A 23,756-nucleotide genomic window follows, 5' to 3' on the forward strand; every position below is an offset into this window, starting at 1 on the left:
GGAACAATAACCATGAGTTCCCTTGACTTACCGTACGGGAATAAGACAAACAGAACAATAAGAGAGGCATCGGGGATAGCGGGCCCACCTCGGGCCAAGTCGAGGCGGCGGACGAGAATCACGCCCATTAGACTCTACGGAGTCATCCAGGAAAGTTTTAGAACGATCGGGTTACATTTGTAAACGTTTTGGAAGTCCAACCACTTTTCTAGTAAAATGCACCTTTTATAATTCAATTCTATTGAATGAATAGTAACGAAAACTAATCTCGGGTTACGATGAGCAGGATGGTCCCCGAGGCCGAAATCTCAACCTAGTAGACCTAGGGCATGCCAAAGAAGGAAAGGATAAGCTTTACATACCTTTCGCGGTACTCACGCTTGTCCAAACTCAATCTCCGTTTCGCCCAAAACCTACAAATGGTCATTTTTACCAATTGTTAACTATAAGGCTTTTGGTATTCAATCTTTAACTCATCACTTGTCTACAAAAATTTGGGCAGCATTTCCCCTATAAACTCGTCTATCCGAATTTCCAATTGCTCTCCTGTTGACACAGAAATACCAATAATAACATATGGACACAACCATATCTTCAATTCTTTTATTTCAACAAGAACAACAACATATCAAAACAGCCCCCAACTATAACATAACGATGCCCGAAATTCTAACGAACACTTGCAATACACCAAGCAGCCCATATGCACTTCTTATACCTTATTTCATGCAATATTTTCAGAAAATTTCAGGGAAATACAACAGCAGCCACTCGACACCACATCATCTACTCATGTGCAATAAAACCACATTATTATCTCTATAATCCTTACAACAACCCACAACAATTTAACTCCAACTCTAACCATTAAATTCCTTCACTCTACTCACATATCCATGATTACAACAACCAAAATATTAATTCAAATCAGTCCATCAATTTCAATTAAAACAGCCCCTCACCCATAAATTTCAACAAAACAACATACGAGTTTATAATGTTGTTTTCTCCGTTCTAATTCGTTAAAACTATAAATAAACACTTTAATACCATAAAAGGAATTTTATAAATACCTTATCAGAAGATCCACCACGAAAATTTCATCCCCCAAGACCAATATTTATCTCAAATTGAAGGCAACGCAACGTACAACGTTTTTCTCTTCATGAGCTTCGGGATTCGGAGCTCGGATTTTGATCAAAATGGCTTCCTTAGCCTAGGAGCTCTCTCTCTCTCTCTCTCTCTCTCTCTCTCTCTAATGTTTTTGGAGGATATTAGCTGAAAATGATCAGCCCTCAAGTGAATTTTCCATATATATTAACGTTAATGGGCCTCATGGGCCGAAACATTAGTGTTTGGGTCGGGTCCAAACTTTCTGCCCTGCCAGCCCAAATTGCATTGTCCATATTTCCTTATCCAAATATCATTTTGTCGAGCGGTTTGTTGCGTTGGAAACTAGACTCGAGGAACTTCATTTTAGGATTTTGAAACACCTTAAAACTCCTCATATACTAGGAGATATGCCCCCAACAAAATGGGCTAAAACTCTGGTCCGAGATTTTACTGAAGTTGTTCCGATTCATTTTGTTTAGATTCGTTTATCTTCTAATCCTCTTCCAACTCTCATGTAACCTCTTATACATACATATACATACCCATATACATACATAACAATCCATACACGTCTCGAAGGGTCCGGAGAATCACCATAACTTTAAACGTAACTGGAGAACTTACGAAGCTTCGACGAAACTCCAATCGCAAAAATATATTCATATCTTTTATCCATCTTCTATATCATTACTAATAATCTCAAATACTTTAAAAGGGCACTCACATTACCTCATATACGCTCATAACGCGATTTCAAATCCTTTAGGTTACGATGTCACCTCGGGATACTTAAGGCAACCATATATATAACGGTATTCTTACTAACTCGATTAACTTTCCTTGAGCTTTCTTAACTCATTCTTTCTTGTCTTAATTAAAATAGCACAGACTCTTACGGGGTGTAACAATTCCATTGATGTAAACCCACTATATTGAGGTCCCTAAGTAGCGTGGAAGCATCGTTGGAGCGATCAACCCATTATTTTCATCTTTTGGAAACCCTAGGCTATTGGAAAGTTGAAGAAGGAAGGTAAGCATTCATTATGTTTTTGTGTTATGAAGGTTATATTCATGTTGTAGTATCTTATAGCGGTTGGAAATCATGAAATATAGTATGATTGGAAGTGGGTCGTGTGATGGGTGTTGTTGTGTTGTGATTGAAATTATGAATTAATGTTTAGTTAGTTGATTGGGATCATTGTAAGGTGAAGAACAATTGAGAATCATCCATATATGTGTATATATAGTGTTGATTGAAATGGGTCACATTATATGACGATGAACGAATGAACGTCGCTTAATGTTTTAATCGCCGTCGCTATGAATCTTATGTTGGAAATGAATGTTTGTTGACTCGAAATGATGTTGTTAATGTGCGGACTGTTTTTGGAGGTTATTGTATATTTATTGTAATTGGTATATTGATGAGATAGCATTGTTAGAATGTAATTTGAGGATACAAACCATGATTTGGAAATGAAGAAAAAAAAATTAAAAAGGGCTGTCTCGGTTGGGGCTGTTTTCGGCCAGCTTGGAAAAAAAATTCGGGTTGTTGGAAATGTGGTATGAATTGCTTAGAATGCCCTTGAATATTTTTGGTAAGGATTCGGGTTGATGATTGAATGTATAAGCGTCGATTTTGGCTTGAAGGTAAGTCGTCGAATTCAATTTATGTAAGTTGTCGAAAAATGGAAAAGAAAGCGATTATTGTATTTTGTCTTTCGGATTGGTTGTCAATGTTACTAGGTTGGTTATTGTGGTTGTTGTTGTTGATTTTGAGCGAGTTAAATTTTCGGGGTAGCCTATTTACAGGGGAAATGCTGCCCAAATTTCTGTAGAATTAAGGGCGAAATTGGAATTTAATGCCCAGAGAGTCTTTGAGCTAATGTTTGGCATTTTATGGCTTATTTTTAGATCGTTGGCAGCCCGAATCATAGTTTGGACTTAGCTTGAGTTGGATCATATTGGAGAGCGTTTGAGGTATGTAAAGCAACCTTCCTTCTTTTGGCATGCCTTAGTTTCACATAGGCTAGATTAGAGCTTTAAGGGAATTCCAAATTCGAGATCCGAGCATGTTATGATCCATATATATATTCTTTGGCACTCTTATGTATGTTTTTATGAAATATGAACCATGATGTATTTGAAGTAATCGCTTTCCGAAATTCGCATAGAAAATGTTCACTTTAAGGAATTTTGTAATCTCTGAATGCCATATTTTTCGCATAGAGGCTCGGATCGCTCCAATAATTTTTATAGGAGTTTTCTTGATGTATAATGGGTATGTTTTTCATAGGCGGGCTCAGTTCGGGTCTATACTCGTCCGTGGGTCCCGCGACGCCCTTTATGTAAATTCGACAACTTTGAATCAAAAAGTGATAATTATCATTCCGATTTCGAACATGACTATTTTACTTATCCTTCGGATTTATAATAATGATTTTATGCATATGATTCATCACTACTCCGCTCGTGCCTACTATGATATCGTTTGCCGGTTCTGTTGTCGTGCACTTTTTGATACATTCTGGTGTTATGCTGTGTTTATGGTTCACCGTGATCCTCGCTCGAGGGCCGGGTTCCACTTATGTTTGGCGTTATGCTGTGTTTGGCGTTATGCTGTGTTGTGATGTGTGACGGGGATTCGGAGATTTGAAACTTTCTGGTGTTATGCTGTGTTGTGGCGCCATCGACAGGCGGGCGACCACATTTTCCAGTGCCCTATGCATAATTTATACTTTGGAAATAAACATTTTGATATGTATTATTTTCTATATATCTGATTCGATTATTATTCAGATTTATTTCTGTACCTTCTGCTTTGCATACTCAGTACATATTTCGTACTGACCCCCTTCTCCGGGGGCTGCGTTTCATGCCCGCAGGTACAGACGCACAGCCTGGTGATCCATCTGTTTAGGACACCCTTTCTGCTATTCGGAGTGCTCCTCTCTTTCCGGAGCTTATACTTTTGGTATATATATTTATTAGTGCATTTGTATATATTCGTTCATGGGTACGGCGGAGCCCTGTCCCGTCATATGATTCTGTCGGTCTGTTTAGAGGTCTGTGGACATGTTTGTGGGTTAGGGTCTTTCTGTATGGATGTATGTACATGTCGTTTGGGCGATCCCATAGGCCGAGGCGGCCGGTCCGCATATGTTGTTTGGGCGATCCTATACGCTGAGGCGGCCGGTCCGCATATGTTTATATATTGCTTGGTTAGCCCTGTGTGGCTCTTGTTGGTATTTTCTGCGTGCACGGTATATTGGATAGTCCGTAAAACAAAGGAAACTCTGCCGAAATTTCTGGAAATTACCTAAATTTGAAATAAAGTCTTGTCGGCTTCCGCCATATACTAGAATGAGTTGATAGAATTTGAGATAATATTTGATAGATGGGTTCGGGTGCCCAGATCGGGCACTAGTCACGGCCTACGGGGTTGGGTCGTGACAGAGGTGGTATCAGAGCGGTTTGTCCTCGGAATGTCTACAGACCGTGTCTAGTAGAGTCTTGTTTATCGGTGTGTTGTGCACCACATCTTTAAACAGGAAGCTACAGGACATTTAGGATGATTCCTTTCTTTGAATCTTAGATCGTGCGATAGAGCTGTGCTATTAGGATGATTCTGTTCTGATCCGTTGTTGTTTTTCTTTCAGTGATGCCTCCGAAAAAGGCGACGGCCGCCCAGAAGAAAAAGGGAGTAGTAGGAGAGACCAGCCGGGCTCAGAAGGATACTCGGACCCTTGCTCAGATGATGCGTGATATTACGTCCCGGCCAGCCGACTCTGCTACGTCTTCGTCGTCAGAGGAGTCTGGAGCAGCTTCACCATTAGCTCCAGGGGCTCCAGCTCCTGCGCCTCTAGCTCTTCAGCCAGGGGCGGAGGACAGGACACTGAGAGAGGCTGTGCAGTTATTGACCACTCTGGTAGCGGGACAGGCTCGCAGACGCGGGCGGAGAGATGATGATGATGACGATAGGCGTGACAGCCTGAGGGTTCGAGAGTTTCTATTATGTGGCCCTCCAGAGTTTTACGGGTCTAAGCTCGATGAGGACCCCCATGACTTTATTCGGGGGATGCGGCGCTCACTAGATTTGGTCAGGGCTTCAGAGACAGAGTCTGTTGAGTTGGCTTCGCATAGACTACGGGATGTTGCTGCTCACTGGTATGAGTCCTGGGAGCTATCCAGGGGTGAGGGTGCTACCCCAGCTACTTGGGACGAGTTCGTGACTGCTTTCACTCACCACTTTTTGCCCCCAGAGTTACGGCGGGCGCGGGTTGACCGATTTTTGCATCTGCAACAGAGGGGTCGGAGCGTCCGTGAGTATAATCTGGAGTTTGATTCTTTGGCCCGGTATGCACCTGCCATAGTAACAGATATGGCCGATCGGATGCACAGATACGTGATGGGGTTAGACCGCTATTAGATTGATGGCTGTATGGCGGTGGCATTGCAGGCAGACATGGATATTGCCCGACTACAGGCTTATGACCTGGGTATGGAGGACCGACATAGAGCTGATTATTCTAGCAGAGATCGGGACAGGAGGCCGCCCAAGAGGGCCAGATTCGCAGGTTATTCTGGAGATTCTCGAGGCGGACAGCCTCAGCAGCAGCAGTCAGGCAGACATCCTCCTCCGTCAAGCCGGGGTACACCCCCACAGTTTACCGGCAGGAGATCTGAGGGTGCCGGATATTCAGGGGCAGGCCCGAGCTCCAGGGCTTCAGGTTCACAGTTGGACAGAGGTTCCAGCAGTCAGATGAGGCCACCCAGACCTTTGTGTTCCTACTGTGGGAGACAGCACCCGGGAGAGTGTTTTCGAGCTACGGGTGCATGCTTTGTGTGCGGCCGTCAGGGCCATCAGATGAGAGACTGTCCGGCTAGAGGTGGTACAGGCAGTTCAGCTCAGTCTAACGGGTCTGCCGGTGGTTCATCTTCAGCCTCGGTGGCGATGCGCCCTGCGGGGCGAGGTACTCCAGCACCAGCAGGCCGCGACAGGGGTCGTGGCGGAGCTTCGGGTTCTAGCGGTCCTTCGAACCGCATTTATGCCTTAGCCAGCAGACAGGACCAGGAGGCTTCGCCTAATGTCGTCACAGGTATATTACTGGTTTTCTCTCGTGATATGTATGCATTGATTGATCCTGGTTCTACATTATCATCTATATCTCCACTCGTTGCTGATAAAATTGGGATAGAATCCGAACCGATAGAGCCTTTTGAGGTAGCTACACCAGTAGGGGATTCTGTTATAGCCAGTCAGATTTATAGAGATTGTTCCGTGATTATCTGTGGCCGCTGCACTAAGGCGGATTTGGTAGAGTTAGATATGATCGAGTTTGACGTGATTATGGGTATGGATTGGCTAGCTTCTTGCTATGCTAATGTTGATTGTCAAAAGAAGATAGTCCGATTCCAATTCCCAGGGGAGCCAGTTATAGAGTGGGCAGGTAATACAGTATCGCCGAGGGGTAAGTTTATTTCATACCTCAAGGCTGAGAAAATGATCAGAAAGGGGTATATTTATCATCTGGTCCGTGTTCATGATTTAGAGGCAGAGGCACCGACTCTTCAGTCAGTCCCAGTGGTTAATGAATTTGTAGATGTATTCCCAGATGAGCTTCCGGGTCTTCCTCCCGAACGGGAGATAGAGTTTGCTATTGATCTGTTGCCAGACACTCAGCCTATCTCTATTCCTCCGTACAGAATGGCACCTGCAGAATTGAAAGAATTGAAAGAGCAGCTGAGAGATTTATTGGAGAAGGGTTTCATTCGGCCTAGTGCGTCACCCTAGGGAGCTCCGGTATTATTTGTGAGGAAGAAAGACGGCTCGCTGCGGATGTGCATTGATTATCGGCAGTTGAATAAGGTAACCATCAAGAATAAATATCCCCTCCCCAGGATTGATGATTTGTTTGATCAGCTGCAGGGTGCCAGGTACTTCTCGAAGATAGACCTGCGATCGGGTTACCATCAGGTACGGGTACGAGAGGCTGATATTCCCAAGACAGCATTCACGACCCGATATGGGCACTATGAGTTCAGAGTTATGTCTTTTGGGCTGACAAATGCCCCAGCAGTATTTATGGACCTGATGAATCGGGTATTCAGACCGTTCTTGGATATGTTTTTGATCGTATTTATCGATGATATTCTGGTTTATTCTCGGTCAGAGGCAGAGCATGCGGACCATTTGAGGACGGTAATTGGCACACTTCGGCACCAGGAATTATATGCTAAATTTTCTAAGTGTGAATTCTGGTTATCTTCAGTGGCATTTCTGGGACATATTATTGGGGCTGATGGCGTCCGGGTGGATACCCAAAAGATCGAGGCCATAAAGAATTGGCCTAGACCTACGACGCCGACAGAGGTGCGTAGCTTTCTGGGATTGGCTGGTTATTATCGGAGATTCATGGAGAAGTTTGCTTCCATTTCAGCGCCTTTGACAAGGCTGACTCAGAAGGGAGCTAAGTTTCAGTGGTCAGATGCTTGCGAGCGTAGCTTCCAGTTGCTGAAAGAGAAGTTGACTACGGCTCCAGTCCTGACTCTTCCGGAGGGTCCAGATGGGTATGTGATTTATTGTGATGCCTCTGGTATTGGTTTGGGATGTGTGTTGATGCAGCACGGCAGGGTGATAGCTTATGCTTCCCGACAGCTTAGAAAACATGAAAAGAATTATCCTATTCACGATTTGGAGCTGGCCGCGGTCATTCATGCTTTGAAGATGTGGAGACATTATTTATATGGGGTTCACGTTGACATTTATACAGATCATAAGAGCCTTCAGTACATCTTTAGGCAAAAGGAGTTGAACGTGCGGCAGCGGAGGTGGTTAGAGTTGCTGAAAGATTATGATGTTGACATTCTCTACCATCCTGGGAAAGCTAATGTTGTGGCGGATGCACTCAGCCGCAAGTCTATGGGCAGCCTAGCAGACGTGCCATCAGAGAGTAAAGAAATGGTTCGCGATATTCATCAGTTGGCTAGTTTTGGAGTTTGCTTGGCTGATTCTGGAGATGTTGGGGTTTCTGTTCGAGGTATTGCTGAGTCCTCTATTACAGAAGATATTAAGCGGCATCAGTATGAGGATCCTATTCTGGCACAGTACAGAGACGCAGCGCTGGCACAGGAGAAGACTCCGTTTGAGATTTCACCTAATGGAGTGTTATTTCAGAGAGGCAGATTGTGTGTACCTGACGTTGCAAGGTTGCGGCGACATGGATATTGCCGAGGCACATTACGCCCGATATTCTGTTCACCCAGGGTCGACGAAGATGTACCATGATATCAAATGCCTATATTGGTGGGACGGTATGAAAAGAGATATAGCAGAGTTCGTTGCTCAGTGTCCAAATTGCCAACAGGTTAAGATTGAGCACCAGAAGCCCGGTGGGCTATTGCAGGAGATGGAGACACCGACGTGGAAGTGGGAGATCATTAATATGGACTTTATTACAGGTCTACCTCGCACTCCACGGAGGTATGATTCTATTTGGGTTATTGTTGATCGGCTGACGAAATCAGCCCATTTTCTTCCGGTTCGGACCACCTATTCAGCTGAGGATTATGCCAGGCTTTATGTCAGGGAGATTGTACGACTTCATGGAGTTCTTGTGTCTGTTATTTCCGATAGAGGTGCCCAGTTTACAGCTAAGTTCTGGAGATCGTTTCAGGAGGGATTGGGGACCCAGGTGAGCCTGAGTACAGCCTTCCATCCCCAGTCCGACGGACAGGCCGTGCGCACTATTCAGACATTGGAAGATATGTTGCGTGCCCGTGTTATTGATTTCAGGGGTAGCTGGGACGACCATTTACCGCTTGTTGAGTTTGTGTATAATAACAGCTACCACTCCAGTATTCAGATGGCACCATATGAGGCTTTGTATGGCAGGAAGTGCAGATCACCGATCGGTTGGTTTGAGGTTGGGGAGACTGAGTTGATTGGCCCAGATGTGGTCCAGCAGGCCGTGGATAAGGTGAAACTTATTCGAGAAAGATTGTTGGCAGCCCAGAGCCGACAGAAATCTTATGCCGATAAGCGACGTCGACCGTTAGAGTTTTAGATTGGCGATTGGGTGTTCCTAAAAGTGTCACCGATGAAAGGTGTTATGCGATTTGGCAAGAAAGGAAAGCTCAGTCCGAGATATATCGGGCCCTATCTGATTATTCGCAAAATAGGCAAGGTGGCCTACGAATTGGATTTGCCAGCTGACTTGGGAGCGGTACACCCGGTATTTCATGTTTCTATGCTTCGTAAGTGTATTGGTGACCCTTCCAGAGTCTTTCCTGTAGATGATATTCAGGTCACCGAGGAGCTATCTTATGAGGAGCAGCCTATAGCCATATTGGATCGCCAGGTAAAAAGGTTGCCGAACAAAGATATGGCTTCTGTTAAAGTGCTGTGGCGGAATAATAACCGAGAGGAAATGACCTGGGAAGCTGAGGAGCAGATGAAGAAAAAGTATCCTCACCTATTTCCAGTACCTTCAGGTAATCCAATTTCTATGTTGACTATATTGATTTGTGAATCATTCGTATATGATGGCTATAAAAGAAACTCCCCCGAATTTGAGTAAGATCCGTAGCATTAATCCTACATTCGAGGACGAATGTTCTTAAGGGGGGGAGGATGTTACGTCCCGTATTGTTATACATGAAACGCAGCCCCCATGAGATTTCACCTAATGGAGTGTTATTTCAGAGAGGCAGATTGTGTGTACCTGACGTTGCAGGGTTGCGGTGACAGGTTATGGGCGAGGCACATTACACCCGATATTCTGTTCACCCAGGGTCGACGAAGATGTACCATGATATCAGATGTCTATATTGGTGGGACGGTATGAAAAGAGATATAGCAGAGTTCGTTGCTCAGTGTCCAAATTGCCAACAGGTTAAGATTGAGCACCAGAAGCCCGGTGGGCTATTGCAGGAGATGGAGATACCGACGTGGAAGTGGGAGATCATTAATATGGACTTTATTACAGGTCTACCTCGCACTCCACGGAGGTATGATTCTATTTGGGTTATTGTTGATCGGCTGACGAAATCAGCCCATTTTCTTCCGGTTCGGACCACCTATTCAGCTGAGGATTATGCCAGGCTTTATGTTAGGGAGATTGTACGACTTCATGGAGTTCCTGTGTCTGTTATTTCCGATAGAGGTGCCCAGTTTACAGCTAAGTTCTGGAAATCGTTTCAGGAGGGATTGGGGACCCAGGTGAGCCTGAGTACAACCTTCCATCCCCAGTCCGACGGACAGGCCGAGCGCACTATTCAGACATTGGAAGATATGTTGCGTGCCTGTGTTATTGATTTCAGGGGTAGCTGGGACGACCATTTACCGCTTGTTGAGTTTGCGTATAATAACAACTACCACTCCAGTATTCAGATGGCACCATATGAGGCTTTGTATGGCAGGAAGTGTAGATCACCGATCGGTTGGTTTGAGGTTGGGGAGACTGATTTGATTGGCCCAGATGTGGTCCAGCAGGCCGTGGATAAGGTGAAACTTATTCGAGAAAGATTGTTGGCAGCCCAGAGCCGACAGAAATCTTATGCCGATAAGCGACGTCGACCGTTAGAGTTTTAGATTGGCGATTGGGTGTTCCTGAAAGTGTCACCGATGTAAGGTGTTATGCGATTTGGCAAGAAAGGAAATCTCAGTCTGAGATATATCGTACCCCATCTGATTATTTGCAAAATAGGCAAGGTGGCCTACAAATTGGATTTGCCAGCTGACTTGGGAGCGGTACACCCGGTATTTCATGTTTCTATGCTTCGTAAATGTATTGGTGACCCTTCCAGAGTCTTTCCTGTAGATGATATTCAGGTCACCGAGGAGCTATCTTATGAGGAGCAGCCTATAGCCATATTGGATCGCCAGGTAAAAAGGTTGCGGAACAAAGATATGGCTTCTGTTAAAGTGCTGTGGCGGAATAATAACCGAGAGGAAATGACCTGGGAAGCTGAGGAGCAGATGAAGAAAAAGTATCCTCACCTATTTCCAGTACCTTCAGGTAATCCAATTTCTATGTTGACTATATTGATTTGTGAATCATTCGTATATGATGGCTATAAAAGAAACTCCCCCGAATTTGAGTAAGATCCGTAGCATTAATCCTACATTCGAGGACGAATGTTCTTAAAGGGGGGAGGATGTTACGTCCCGTATTTTTATACATTGGAACAACCCGGATTAACTATGATAATTTAAGGCCAGGATTATTCCGGGATTTGAAGTCGGGACTTTTGACCATTTGATTTTATTTTGAGACACAAATTATATATGAAATTGATGGCATTGAACACTTAGGGAAAATTGGGACCACAATTCATAAAATTGGGATTAAAAATCTTGTGCAAAAAGGGCCATGTGGCCGTGTGAATTTAAAGGGGTCCCCACATTGTGTGGCCAAATTTAATTGGTCCAACACATGTGTGGACCATAGGGACATGGAGATATTTTAGTGGGAACTTAAAAATATGACCTCTAAGTCATTTCTCTTCATTTCTACACTTAGAATAAAAATTAAGAAGGAGGAGAACAACAACTCCAACCTCACGGCTAAGAGGAGAGAAAAACAAGATCATCTTTTTAGCTCCTCTAAAATTATTCCATTGATGTAAACCCACTATATTGAGGTCCCTAAGTAGCGTGGAAGCATCGTTGGAGCGATCAACCCATTATTTTCATCTTTTGGAAACCCTAGGCTATTGGAAAGTTGAAGAAGGAAGGTAAGCATTCATTATGTTTTTGTGTTATGAAGGTTATATTCATGTTGTAGTATCTTATAGTGGTTGGAAATCATGAAATATAGTATGATTGGAAGTGGTCGTGTGATGGGTGTTGTTGTGTTGTGATTGAAATTATGAATTAATGTTTAGTTAGTTGATTGGGATCATTGTAAGGTGAAGAACAATTGAGAATCATCCATATATGTGTATATATAGTGTTGATTGAAATGGGTCACATTATATGACGATGAACGAATGAACGTCTCTTAATGTTTTAATCGCCGTCGCTATGAATCTTATGTCGGAAATGAATGTTTGTTGACTCGAAATGATGTTGTTAATATGCGGACTGTTTTTGGAGGTTATTGTATATTTATTGTAATTGGTATATTGATGAGATAGCATTGTTATAATGTAATTTGAGGATACAAACCATGATTTGGAAATGAAGAAAAAAAAAATTAAAAAGGGTTGTCTCGGTTGGGGCTGTTTTCGGCCAGCTTGGAAAAAAAATTCGGGTTGTTGGAAATGTGGTATGAATTGCTTAGAATGCCCTTGAATATTTTTGGTAAGGATTCGGGTTGATGATTGAATGTATAAGCGTCGATTTTGGCTTGAAGGTAAGTCGTCGAATTCAATTTATGTAAGTTGTCGAAAAATGGAAAAGAAAGCGATTATTGTATTTTGTCTTTCGGATTGGTTGTCAATGTTACTAGGTTGGTTATTGTGGTTGTTGTTGTTGATTTTGAGCGAGTTAAATTCTCGGGGTAGCCTATTTACAGGGGAAATGCTGCCCAAATTTCTGTAGAATTAAGGGCGAAATTGGAATTTAATGCCCAAAGAGTCTTTTAGCTAATGTTTGGCATTTTATGGCCTATTTTTAGATCGTGGGCAGCCCGAATCATAGTTTGGACTTAGCTTGAGTTGGATCATATTGGAGAGCGTTTGAGGTATGTAAAGCAACATTCCTTCTTTTGGCATGCCTTAGTTTCACATAGGCTAGATTAGAGCTTTAAGGGAATTCCAAATTCGAGATCCGAGCATGTTATGATCCATATATATATTCTTTGGCACTCTTATGTATGTTTTTATGAAATATGAACCATGATGTATTTGAAGTAATCGCTTTCCGAAATTCGCATAGAAAATGTTCACTTTAAGGAATTTTGTAATCTCTGAATGCCATATTTTTCGCATAGAGGCTCGGATCGCTCCAATAATTTTTATAGGAGTTTGCTTGATGTATAATGGGTATGTTTTTCATAGGCGGGCTCAGTTCGGGTCTATACTCGTCCGTGGGTCCCGCGACGCCCTTTATGTAAATTCGACAACTTTGAATCAAAAAGTGATAATTATCATTCCGATTTCGAATATGACTATTTTACTTATCCTTCGGATTTATAATAATGATTTTATGCATATGATTCCTCACTACTCCGCTCGTGCCTACTATGATATCGTTCGCCGGTTCTGTTGTCGTGCGCTTTTTGATACATTCTGGTGTTATGCTGTGTTTATGGTTCACCGTGATCCTCGCTCGAGGGCCGGGTTCCACTTATGTTTGGCGTTATGCTGTGTTTGGCGTTATGCTGTGTTGTGATGTGTGACGGGGATTCGGAGATTTGAAACTTTCTGGTGTTATGCTGTGTTGTGGCGCCATCGACAGGCGGGCGACCACATTTTCCAGTGCCCTATGCATAATTTATACTTTGGAAATAAACATTTTGATATGTATTATTTTCTATATATTAGATTCGATTATTATTCAGATTTATTTCTGTACCTTCTGCTTTGCATACTCAGTACATATTTCGTACTGACCCCCTTCTCCGGGGGCTGCGTTTCATGCCCGCAGGTACAGACGCACAGCCTGGTGATCCACCTGTTTAGGACACCCTTTCTGCTATTCGGAGTGCTCCTCTCTTTCCGGAGCTTATACTTTTGGTATATATATTTATTAGTGCATTTGAATATATTCGTTCATGGGTACGGCGGGGCCCTGTCCCGTCATATGATTCTGTTGGTCTGTTTAGAGGTCTGTGGACATGTTTGTGGGTTAGGGTCTTTCTGTATGGATGTATGTACATGTCGTTTGGGCGATCCCATACGCCGAGGCGGCCGGTCCGCATATGTTGTTTGGGCGATCCTATACGCCGAGGCGGCCGGTCCGCATATGTTTATATATTGCTTGGTTAGCCCTGTGTGGGTCTTGTTGTTATTTTCTGCGTGCAGGGTATATTGGATAGTCCGTAAAACAAAGGAAACTCTGCCGAAATTTTCTGGAAATTACCTAAATTTGAAATAAAGTCTTGTCGGCTTCCGCCATATACTAGAATGAGTTGATAGAATTTGAGATAATATTTGATAGATGGGTTCGGGTGCCTAGATCGGGCACTAGTCACGGCCTACGGGGTTGGGTCGTGACAGAAGTGGTATCAGAGCGGTTTGTCCTCGGAATGTCTACAGACCGTGTCTAGTAGAGTCTTGTTTATCGGTGTGTTGTGCACCACATCTATAAACAGGAAGCTACAGGACATTTTGGATGTTTCCTTTCTTTGAATCTTAGATCGTGCGATAGAGCTGTGCTATTAGGATGATTCTGTACTGATCCGTTTTTTTTTCTTTCAGTGATGCCTCCGAAAAAGGCGACGGCCGCCCAGAAGAAAAAGGGCGTAGTAGGAGAGACCAGCCGGGCTCAGAAGGATACTCGGACCCTTGCTCAAATGATGCGTGATATTACGTCCCGGCCAGCCGACTCTGCTACGTCTTCATCATCAGAGGAGTCTGGAGCAGCTTCACCATTAGCTCCAGGGGCTCCAGCTCCCGCGCCTCCAGCTCCTCAGCCAGGGGCGGAGGACAGGACACTGAGAGAGGCTGTGCAGTTATTGACCACTCTGGTAGCGGGACAGGCTCGCAGACGCGGGCGGAGAGATGATGATGATGACGATAGGCGTGACAGCCTGAGAGTTCGAGAGTTCCTATCGTGTGGCCCTCCAGAGTTTTACGGGTCTAAGCCCGACGAGGACCCCCATGACTTTATTCGGGGGATGCGGCGCTCACTAGATTTGGTCAGGGCTTCAGAGACTGAGTCTGTTGAGTTGGCTTCGCATAGACTACGGGATGTTGCTGCTCACTGGTATGAGTCCTGGGAGCTATCCAGGGGTGAGGGTGCTACCCGAGCTACTTGGGACGAGTTCGTGACTGCTTTCACTCACCACTTTTTGCCCCCAGAGTTACGGTGGGTGCGGGTTGACCGATTTTCGCATCTGCAGCAGAGGGGTCGGAGCGTCCGTGAGTATCATATGGAGTTTGATTCTTTGGCCCGGTATGCACCTGCCATAGTAGCAGATATGGCCGATCGGATGCACAGATACGAGATGGGGTTAGACCGCTATTTGATTGATGGTTGTATGGCGGTGGCATTGCAGGCAGACATGGATATTGCCCGACTACAGGCTTATGCCCTGGGTATAGAGGACCGACATAGAGCTGATTATTCTAGCAGAGATCGGGACAGGAGGCCGCCCAAGAGGGCCAGATTCGCAGGTTATTCTGGAGATTCTCGAGGCGGACAGCCTCAGCAGCAGCAGTCAGGCAGACATCCTCCTCCGTCAGGCCGGGGTACACCCCCACAGTTTACCGGCAGGAGATCTGAGGGTGCCGGATATTCAGGGGCAGGCCCGAGCTCCAGGGCTTCAGGTTCACAGTTGGACATAGGTTCCAGCAGTCAGATGAGGCCACCCAGACCTTTGTGTTCCTACTATGGGAGACAGCACCCGGGAGAGTGTTTCCGAGCTACGGGTGCATGCTTTGTGTGCGGCCGTCAGGGCCATCAGATGAGAGACTGTCCGGCTAGAGGTGGTACAGGCAGTTCAGCTCAGTCTACCGGGTCAGCCGATGGTTCATCTTCAGCCTCGGTGGCGATGTGCCCTGCGGGGCGAGGTACTCCAGCACCAGCAGGCCGCGGTAGGGGTCGTGGCGGAGCTTCGGGTTCTAGCGGTCCTTCGAACCGCATTTATGCCTTAGCCAGCAGACAGGACCAGGAGGCTTCGCCTAATGTCGTCACAGGTATATTACTGGTTTTCTCTCGTGATGTGTATGCATTGATTGATCCTGGTTCTACATTATCATTTATATCTCCACTCGTTGCTGATAAAATTGGGATAGAATCCAAACCGATAGAGACTTTTGAGGTAGCTACACCAGTAGGGGATTCTGTTATAGCCAGTCAGATTTATCGAGATTGTTCCGTGATTATCTGTGGCCGCTGCACTAAGGCGGATTTGGTAGAGTTAGATATGATTGAGTTTGACGTGATTATGGGTATGGATTGGCTAGCTTCTTGCTATGCTAATGTTGATTGTCAAAAGAAGATAGTCCGATTCCAATTCCCAGGGGAGCCAGTTATAGAGTGGGCAGGTAATACAGTATCGCCGAGGGGTAAGTTTATTTCATACCTCAAGGCTGAGAAAATGATCAGAAAGAGGTATATTTATCATCTGGTCCGTGTTCATGATTTAGAGGCAGAGGCACCGACTCTTCAGTCAGTCCCAGTGGTTAATGAATTTGTAGATGTATTCCCAGATGAGCATCCGGGTCTTCCTCCCGAACGGGAGATAGAGTTTGCTATTGATATGTTGCCAGACACTCAGCCTATCTCTATTCCTCCCTACAGAATGGCACCTGCAGAATTGAAAGAATTGAAAGAGCAGCTGAGAGATTTATTGGAGAAGGGTTTCATTCGGCCTAGTGCGTCACCCTGGGGAGCTCCGGTATTATTTGTGAGGAAGAAAGACGGCTCGCTGCGGATGTGCATTGATTATCGGCAGTTGAATAAGTTAACCATCAAGAATAAATATCCCCTCCCCAGGATTGATGATTTGTTTGATCAGCTGCAGGGTGCCAGGTACTTCTCGAAGATAGACCTGCGATCGGGTTACCATCAGGTACGGGTACGAGTGGCTGATATTCCCAAGACAGCATTCACGACCCGATATGGGCACTATGAGTTCAGAGTTATGTCTTTTGGGCTGACAAATGCCCCAGCAGTATTTATGGACCTGATAAATCGGGTATTCAGACCGTTCTTGGATATGTTTGTGATCGTATTTATCGATGATATTCTGGTTTATTCTCGGTCAGAGGCAGAGCATGCGGACCATTTGAGGACGGTAATTGGTACACTTCGGCACCAGGAATTATATGCTAAATTTTCTAAGTGTGAATTCTGGTTATCTTCAGTGGCATTTCTGGGACATATTATTGGGGCTGATGGCGTCCGGGTGGATACCCAGAAGATCGAGGCCATAAATAATTGGCCTAGACCTACGACGCCGACAGAGGTACGTAGCTTTCTGGGATTGGCTGGTTATTATCGGAGATTCGTGGAGAAGTTTGCTTCCATTTCAGCGCCTTTGACAAGGCTGACTCAGAAGGGAGCTAAGTTTCAGTGGTCAGATGCTTGCGAGCGTAGCTTCCATTTGCTGAAAGAGAAGTTGACTACGGCTCCAGTCCTGACTCTTCCGGAGGGTCCAGATGGGTATGTGATTTATTGTGATGCCTCTGGTATTGGTTTGGGATGTGTGTTGATGCAGCACGGCAGGGTGATAGCTTATGCTTCCCGGCAGCTCAGAAAACATGAAAAGAATTATCCTACTCACGATTTGGAGCTGGCCGCGGTCATTCATGCTTTGAAGATGTGGAGACATTATTTATATGGGGTTCACGTTGACATTTATACAGATCATAAGATCCTTCAGTACATCTTTAGGCAAAAGGAGCTGAACTTGCGGTAGCGGAGGTGGTTAGAGTTGCTGAAAGATTATGATGTTGACATTCTCTACCATCCTGGGAAAGCTAATGTTGTGGCGGATGCACTCAGCCGCAAGTCTATGGGCAGCCTAGCAGACGTGCCATCAGAGAGTAAAGAAATGGTTCGCGATATTCATCAGTTGGCTAGTCTTGGAGTTCGCTTGGCTGATTCTGGAGATGTTGGGGTTTCTGTTCGAGGTATTGCTGAGTCCTCTATTACAGAAGATATTAAGCGGCATCAGTATGAGGATCCTATTCTGGCACAGTACAGAGACGCAGCGCTGGCACAGGAGAAGACTCCGTTTGAGATTTCTCCTAATGGAGTGTTATTTCACAGAGGCAGATTGTGTGTACCTGACGTTGCAGGGTTGCGGCGACAGGTTATGGGCGAGGCACATTACGCCCGATATTCTGTTCACCCAGGGTCGATGAAGATGTACCATGATTTCAGATGCCTATATTGGTGGGACGGTATGAAAAGAGATATAGCAGAGTTCGTTGCTCAGTGTCCAAATTGCCAACAGGTTAAGATTGAGCACCAGAAGCCTGGTGGGCTATTGCAGGAGATGGAGATACCGACGTGGAAGTGGGAGATCATTAATATGGACTTTATTACAGGTCTACCTCGCACTCCGCGGAGGTATGATTCTATTTGGGTTATTGTTGATCGGCTGACGAAATCAGCCCATTTTCTTCCGGTTCGGACCACCTATTCAGCTGAGGATTATGCCAGGCTTTATGTCAGGGAGATTGTACGACTTCATGGAGTTACTGTGTCTGTTATTTCCGATAGAGGTGCCCAGTTTACAGCTAAGTTCTGGAGATCGTTTCAGGAGTGATTGGGGACCCAGGTGAGCCTGAGTACAGCCTTCCATCCCCAGTCCGACGGACAGGCCGAGCGCACTATTCAGACATTGGAAGATATGTTGCGTGCCTGTGTTATTGATTTCAGGGGTAGCTGGGACGACCATTTACCGCTTGTTGAGTTTGCGTATAATAACTGCTACCACTCCAGTATTCAGATGGCACCATATGAGGCTTTGTATGGCAGGAAGTGTAGATCACCGATCGGTTGGTTTGAGGTTGGGGAGCTTAGTTGATTGGCCCAGATGTGGTCCAGCAGGCCGTGGATAAGGTGAAACTTATTCGAGAAAGATTGTTGGCAGCCAGAGCCGACAGAAATCTTATGCCGATAAGCGACGTCGACCGTTAGAGTTTCAGATTAGCGATTGGGCGTTCCTGAAAGTGTCATTGATGAAAGGGTTATGCGATTTGGCAAGAAAGGAAAGCTCAGTCCGAGATATATCGGGCCCTATCTGATTATTCGCAAAATAGGCAAGGTGGCCTACGAATTGGATTTGCCAGCCTACTTGGGAGCGGTACACCCGGTATTTCATGTTTCTATGCTTCGTTAGTGTATTGGTGACCCTTCCAGAGTCTTTCCTGTAGATGATATTCAGGTCACCGAGGAGCTATCTTATGAGGAGCAGCCTATAGCCATATTGGATCGCCAGGTAAAAAGGTTGCGGAACAAAGATATGGCTTCTGTTAAAGTGCTGTGGCGGAATAATAACCGAGAGGAAATGACCTGGGAAGCTGAGGAGCAGATGAAGAAAAAGTATCCTCACTTATTTCCAGTACCTTCAGGTAATCCAATTTCTATGTTGACTATATTGATTTGTGAATCATTCGTATATGATGGCTATAAAAGAAACTCCCCCGAATTTGAGTAAGATCCGTAGCATTAATCCTACATTCGAGGACGAATGTTCTTAAGGGGGGGAGGATGTTACGTCCCGTATTTTTATACATTGGAACAACCCGGATTAACTATGATAATTTAAGGCCAAGATTATTCCGGGATTTGAAGTCGGGACTTTTGACCATTTGATTTTATTTTGAGACACAAATTATATATGAAATTGATGGCATTGAACACTTAGGGAAAATTGGGACCACAATTCATAAAATTGGGATTAAAAATCTTGTGCAAAAAGGGCCATGTGGCCGTGTGAATTTAAAGGGGTCCCCACATTGTGTGGCCAAATTTAATTGGTCCAACACATGTGTGGACCATAGGTACATGGAGATATTTTAGTGGGAACTTAAAAATATGACCTCTAAGTCATTTCTCTTCATTTCTACACTTAGAATAAAAATTAAGAAGGAGGAGAACAACAACTCCAACCTCACGGCTAAGAGGAGAGAAAAACAAGATCATATTTTTAGCTCCTCTAAAATTATTCCATTGATGTAAACCCACTATATTGAGGTCCCTAATTAGCGTGGAAGCATCGTTGGAGCGATCAACTCATTATTTTCATCTTTTGGAAACCCTAGGCTATCGGAAAGTTGAAGAAGGAAGGTAAGCATTCATTATGTTTTTGTGTTATGAAGGTTATATTCATGTTGTAGTATCTTATAGTGGTTGGAAATCATGAAATATAGTATGATTGGAAGTGGGTCGTGTGATGGGTGTTGTTGTGTTGTGATTGAAATTATAAATTAATATTTAGTTAGTTCATTGGGATCATTGTAAGGTGAAGAACAATTGAGAATCATCCATATATGTGTATATATAGTGTTGATTGAAATGGGTCACATTATATGACGATGAACGAATGAACGTCGCTTAATGTTTTAATCGCCGTCGCTATGAATCTTATGTTGGAAATGAATGTTTGTTGACTCGAAATGATGTTGTTAATGTGCGGACTGTTTTTGGAGGTTATTGTATATTTATTGTAATTGGTATATTGATGAGATAGCATTGTTAGAATGTAATTTGAGGATACAAACCATGATTTGGAAATGAAGAAAAAAAAATTAAAAAGGGCTGTCTCGGTTGGGGCTGTTTTCGGCCAGCTTGGAAAAACAATTCGGGTTGTTGGAAATGTGGTATGAATTGCTTAGAATGCCCTTGAATATTTTTGGTAAGGATTCGGGTTGATGATTGAATGTATAAGCGTCGATTTTAGCTTGAAGGTAAGTCGTCGAATTCAATTTATGTAAGTTGTCGAAAAATGGAAAAGAAAGCGATTATTGTATTTTGTCTTTCGGATTGGTTGTCAATGTTACTAGGTTGGTTATTGTGGTTGTTGTTGTTGATTTTGAGCGAGTTAAATTCTCGGGGTAGCCTATTTACAGGAGAAATGCTGCCGAAATGTCTGTAGAATTAAGGGCGAAATTGGAATTTAATGCCCAAAGAGTCTTTTAGCTAATGTTTGGCATTTTATGGCCTATTTTTAGATCGTGGGAAGCCCGAATCATAGTTTGGACTTAGCTTGAGTTGGATCATATTGGAGAGCGTTTGAGGTATGTAAAGCAACCTTCCTTCTTTTGGCATGCTTTAGTTTCACATAGGCTAGATTAGAGCTTTAAGGGAATTCCAAATTCGAGATCCGAGCATGTTATGATCCATATATATATTCTTTGGCACTCTTATGTATGTTTTTATGAAATATGAACCATGATGTATTTGAAGTAATCGCTTTCCGAAATTCGCATAGAAAATGTTCACTTTAAGGAATTTTGTAATCTCTGAATGCCATATTTTTCGCATAGAGGCTCGGATCGCTCCAATAATTTTTATAGGAGTTTCCTTGATGTATAATGGGTATGTTTTTCATAGGCGGGCTCAGTTCGGGTCTATACTCGTCCGTGGGTCCCGCGATGCCCTTTATGTAAATTCGACAACTTTGAATCAAAAAGTGATAATTATCATTCCGATTTCGAATATGACTATTTTACTTATCCTTCGGATTTATAATAATGATTTTATGCATATGATTCCTCACTACTCCGCTCGTGCCTACTATGATATCGTTCGCCGGTTCTGTTGTCGTGCGCTTTTTGATACATTCTGGTGTTATGCTGTGTTTATGGTTCACCGTGCTCCTCGCTCGAGGGCCGGGTTCCACTTATGTTTGGCGTTATGCTGTGTTTGGCGTTATGCTGTGTTGTGGTGTGTGACGGGGATTCGGAGATTTGAAACTTTTTGGTGTTATGCTGTGTTGTGGCGCCATCGACAGGCGGGCGACCACATTTTCCAGTGCCCTATGCATAATTTATACTTTGGAAATAAACATTTTGATATGTATTATTTTCTATATATCTGATTCGATTATTATTCAGATTTATTTCTGTACCTTCTGCTTTGCATACTCAGTACATATTTCGTACTGACCCCCTTCTCCGGGGGCTGCGTTTCATGCCCGCAGGTACAGACGTACAGCCTGGTGATCCACCTGTTTAGGACACCCTTTCTGCTATTCGGAGTGCTCCTCTCTTTCCGGAGCTTATACTTTTGGTATATATATTTATTAGTGCATTTGTATATATTCGTTCATGGGTACGGCGGGGCCCTGTCCCGTCATATGATTCTGTCGGTCTGTTTAGAGGTCTGTGAACATGTTTGTGGGTTAGGGTCTTTTTGTATGGATGTATGTACATGTCGTTTGGGCGATCCCATACGCCGAGGCGGCCGGTCCGCATATGTTGTTTGGGCGATCCTATACGTCGAGGCGGCCGGTCCGCATATGTTTATATATTGCTTGGTTAGCCCTGTGTGGCTCTTGTTGGTATTTTCTACATGCAGGGTATATTGGATAGTCCGTAAAACAAAGGAAACTCTGCCGAAATTTTCTGGAAATTACCTAAATTTGAAATAAAGTCTTGTCGGCTTCCGCCATATACTAGAATGAGTTGATAGAATTTGAGATAATATTTGATAGATGGGTTCGGGTGCCCAGATCGGGCACTAGTCACGGCCTACGGGGTTGGGTCGTGACATACAGATGGCTCCTTATGAGGCTCTTTATGGGAGGCGTTGTCGGTCTCCAATTGGTTGGTTTGAGCCAACTGAAGTAGAATTGTTGGGTCCTAACTCAGTTCATGAAGCAATCAAGAAATTTAATCTTATTGTGCAACGACTCAAGACAGCTCAGAATAGACAAAAGTCTTATACGGACTTGAGGCGACGTGAGCTAAAGTTTGCTGTTGGTGACAAGGTATTCTTGAAAATGTCACTGATGAAGGGAGTAATGCGGTTTAGTAGAAAGGGCAAGCTTAGTCCTCATTTCATTCGCCCTTATGATATTACTAGAAGAGTTGGGAACGTAGCTTATGAGTTGAAGTTACTGGTTGAGATGTCCATGGTTCATCCGGTGTTTCACATTTCGATGTTGAGGTTGTATAAACCTAATCCTTCTTATGTGTTAAACCATGAAGACGTTGAGATTGATGAATCATTGTCTTATGAAGAAGAACTAGTTCAGATTTTGGATCACCAAGTTAGAAGGTTGAGAACGAAGGATGTAGCATCGGTTAAAGTGTTATGGCGAAACCATAATACAGAAGAACCGACTTGGGAAGCAGAGGAGGACATGGATAAGAGATACCCTCACTTATTCCCTATTTCAGGTACGTGTTAAAACCTTGGGTTGTTGATTATTCTTGATCTTCGTGAAAACCTTAAGCCATACTTTCATTTGCGGCCGAATGATCCTAAGGGGGGATAATGTAACATTCCGTAGATTCAGGTTAAGTGTGAATGAATAAATGAGGGTTGGCGTATCATATTTTTGTTATGTGAAACATTTCGGGATGATTTATGTGATAAGTAGTTTGTAACTCCTCATACCTCTAAGCTAAGCCACGTCCATGATTCGAGGGTATGTTGATTCGTATGGTGGATATGGAGTTCGTACTAAGGATTTTGCATGCATAGGAATTCAAGGAGGAAGCTTGTCCTGGCTTGTCTTCAAGTTTTTCCAAGCACAAACCTTAGCTAGCCAAACAAGTTGGTAGACTTCCGGGCTCATTTCTAAGTCTTGCTGCGCGAGAAATAGGGCAAGCTAGGATTATTTTGAGTGCCACAAACCAGTGAAGTGAGGCCTAGGCGAGCAAACGAGGCCAGAGCAATTTTTCTAAGCTCGCCCAAGTCCATGCCTCGTGAGGATGGTGGCGAGGCGGGAAAAATCAGCTTTCAGATTTCTCGTTCACTTTCGTGCCAGGCATGGATCCTGCCGAGGTAGGATTTACATAAATTCGCCCCTTAACTTGAAAAATCAGATTTCCCTCATTCTCTAAACCCT

The 23,756-nt window shown here is 44.0% G+C and overlaps 2 long non-coding RNA genes across 3 annotated transcripts in view; one reads left to right on the forward strand and one right to left on the reverse strand.

The window, feature by feature from the left end:
* LOC132605056 (uncharacterized) overlaps positions 1-23,756 on the reverse strand; it is a 54,651-nt gene that overhangs the window by 23,231 nt on the left and 7,664 nt on the right. The gene's annotated exons all lie outside the window — the stretch shown is intronic.
* On the forward strand, positions 11,354-14,026 carry LOC132605055 (uncharacterized). The gene is made up of 3 exons (XR_009568993.1): positions 11,354-11,850; positions 12,735-12,800; positions 13,706-14,026. It is a non-coding gene; the product is annotated as an uncharacterized LOC132605055 (long non-coding RNA).

Source organism: Lycium barbarum, chromosome 8, assembly GCF_019175385.1.
Source record: "Lycium barbarum isolate Lr01 chromosome 8, ASM1917538v2, whole genome shotgun sequence".
Classification (NCBI taxonomy): Eukaryota; Viridiplantae; Streptophyta; class Magnoliopsida; order Solanales; family Solanaceae; genus Lycium; species Lycium barbarum.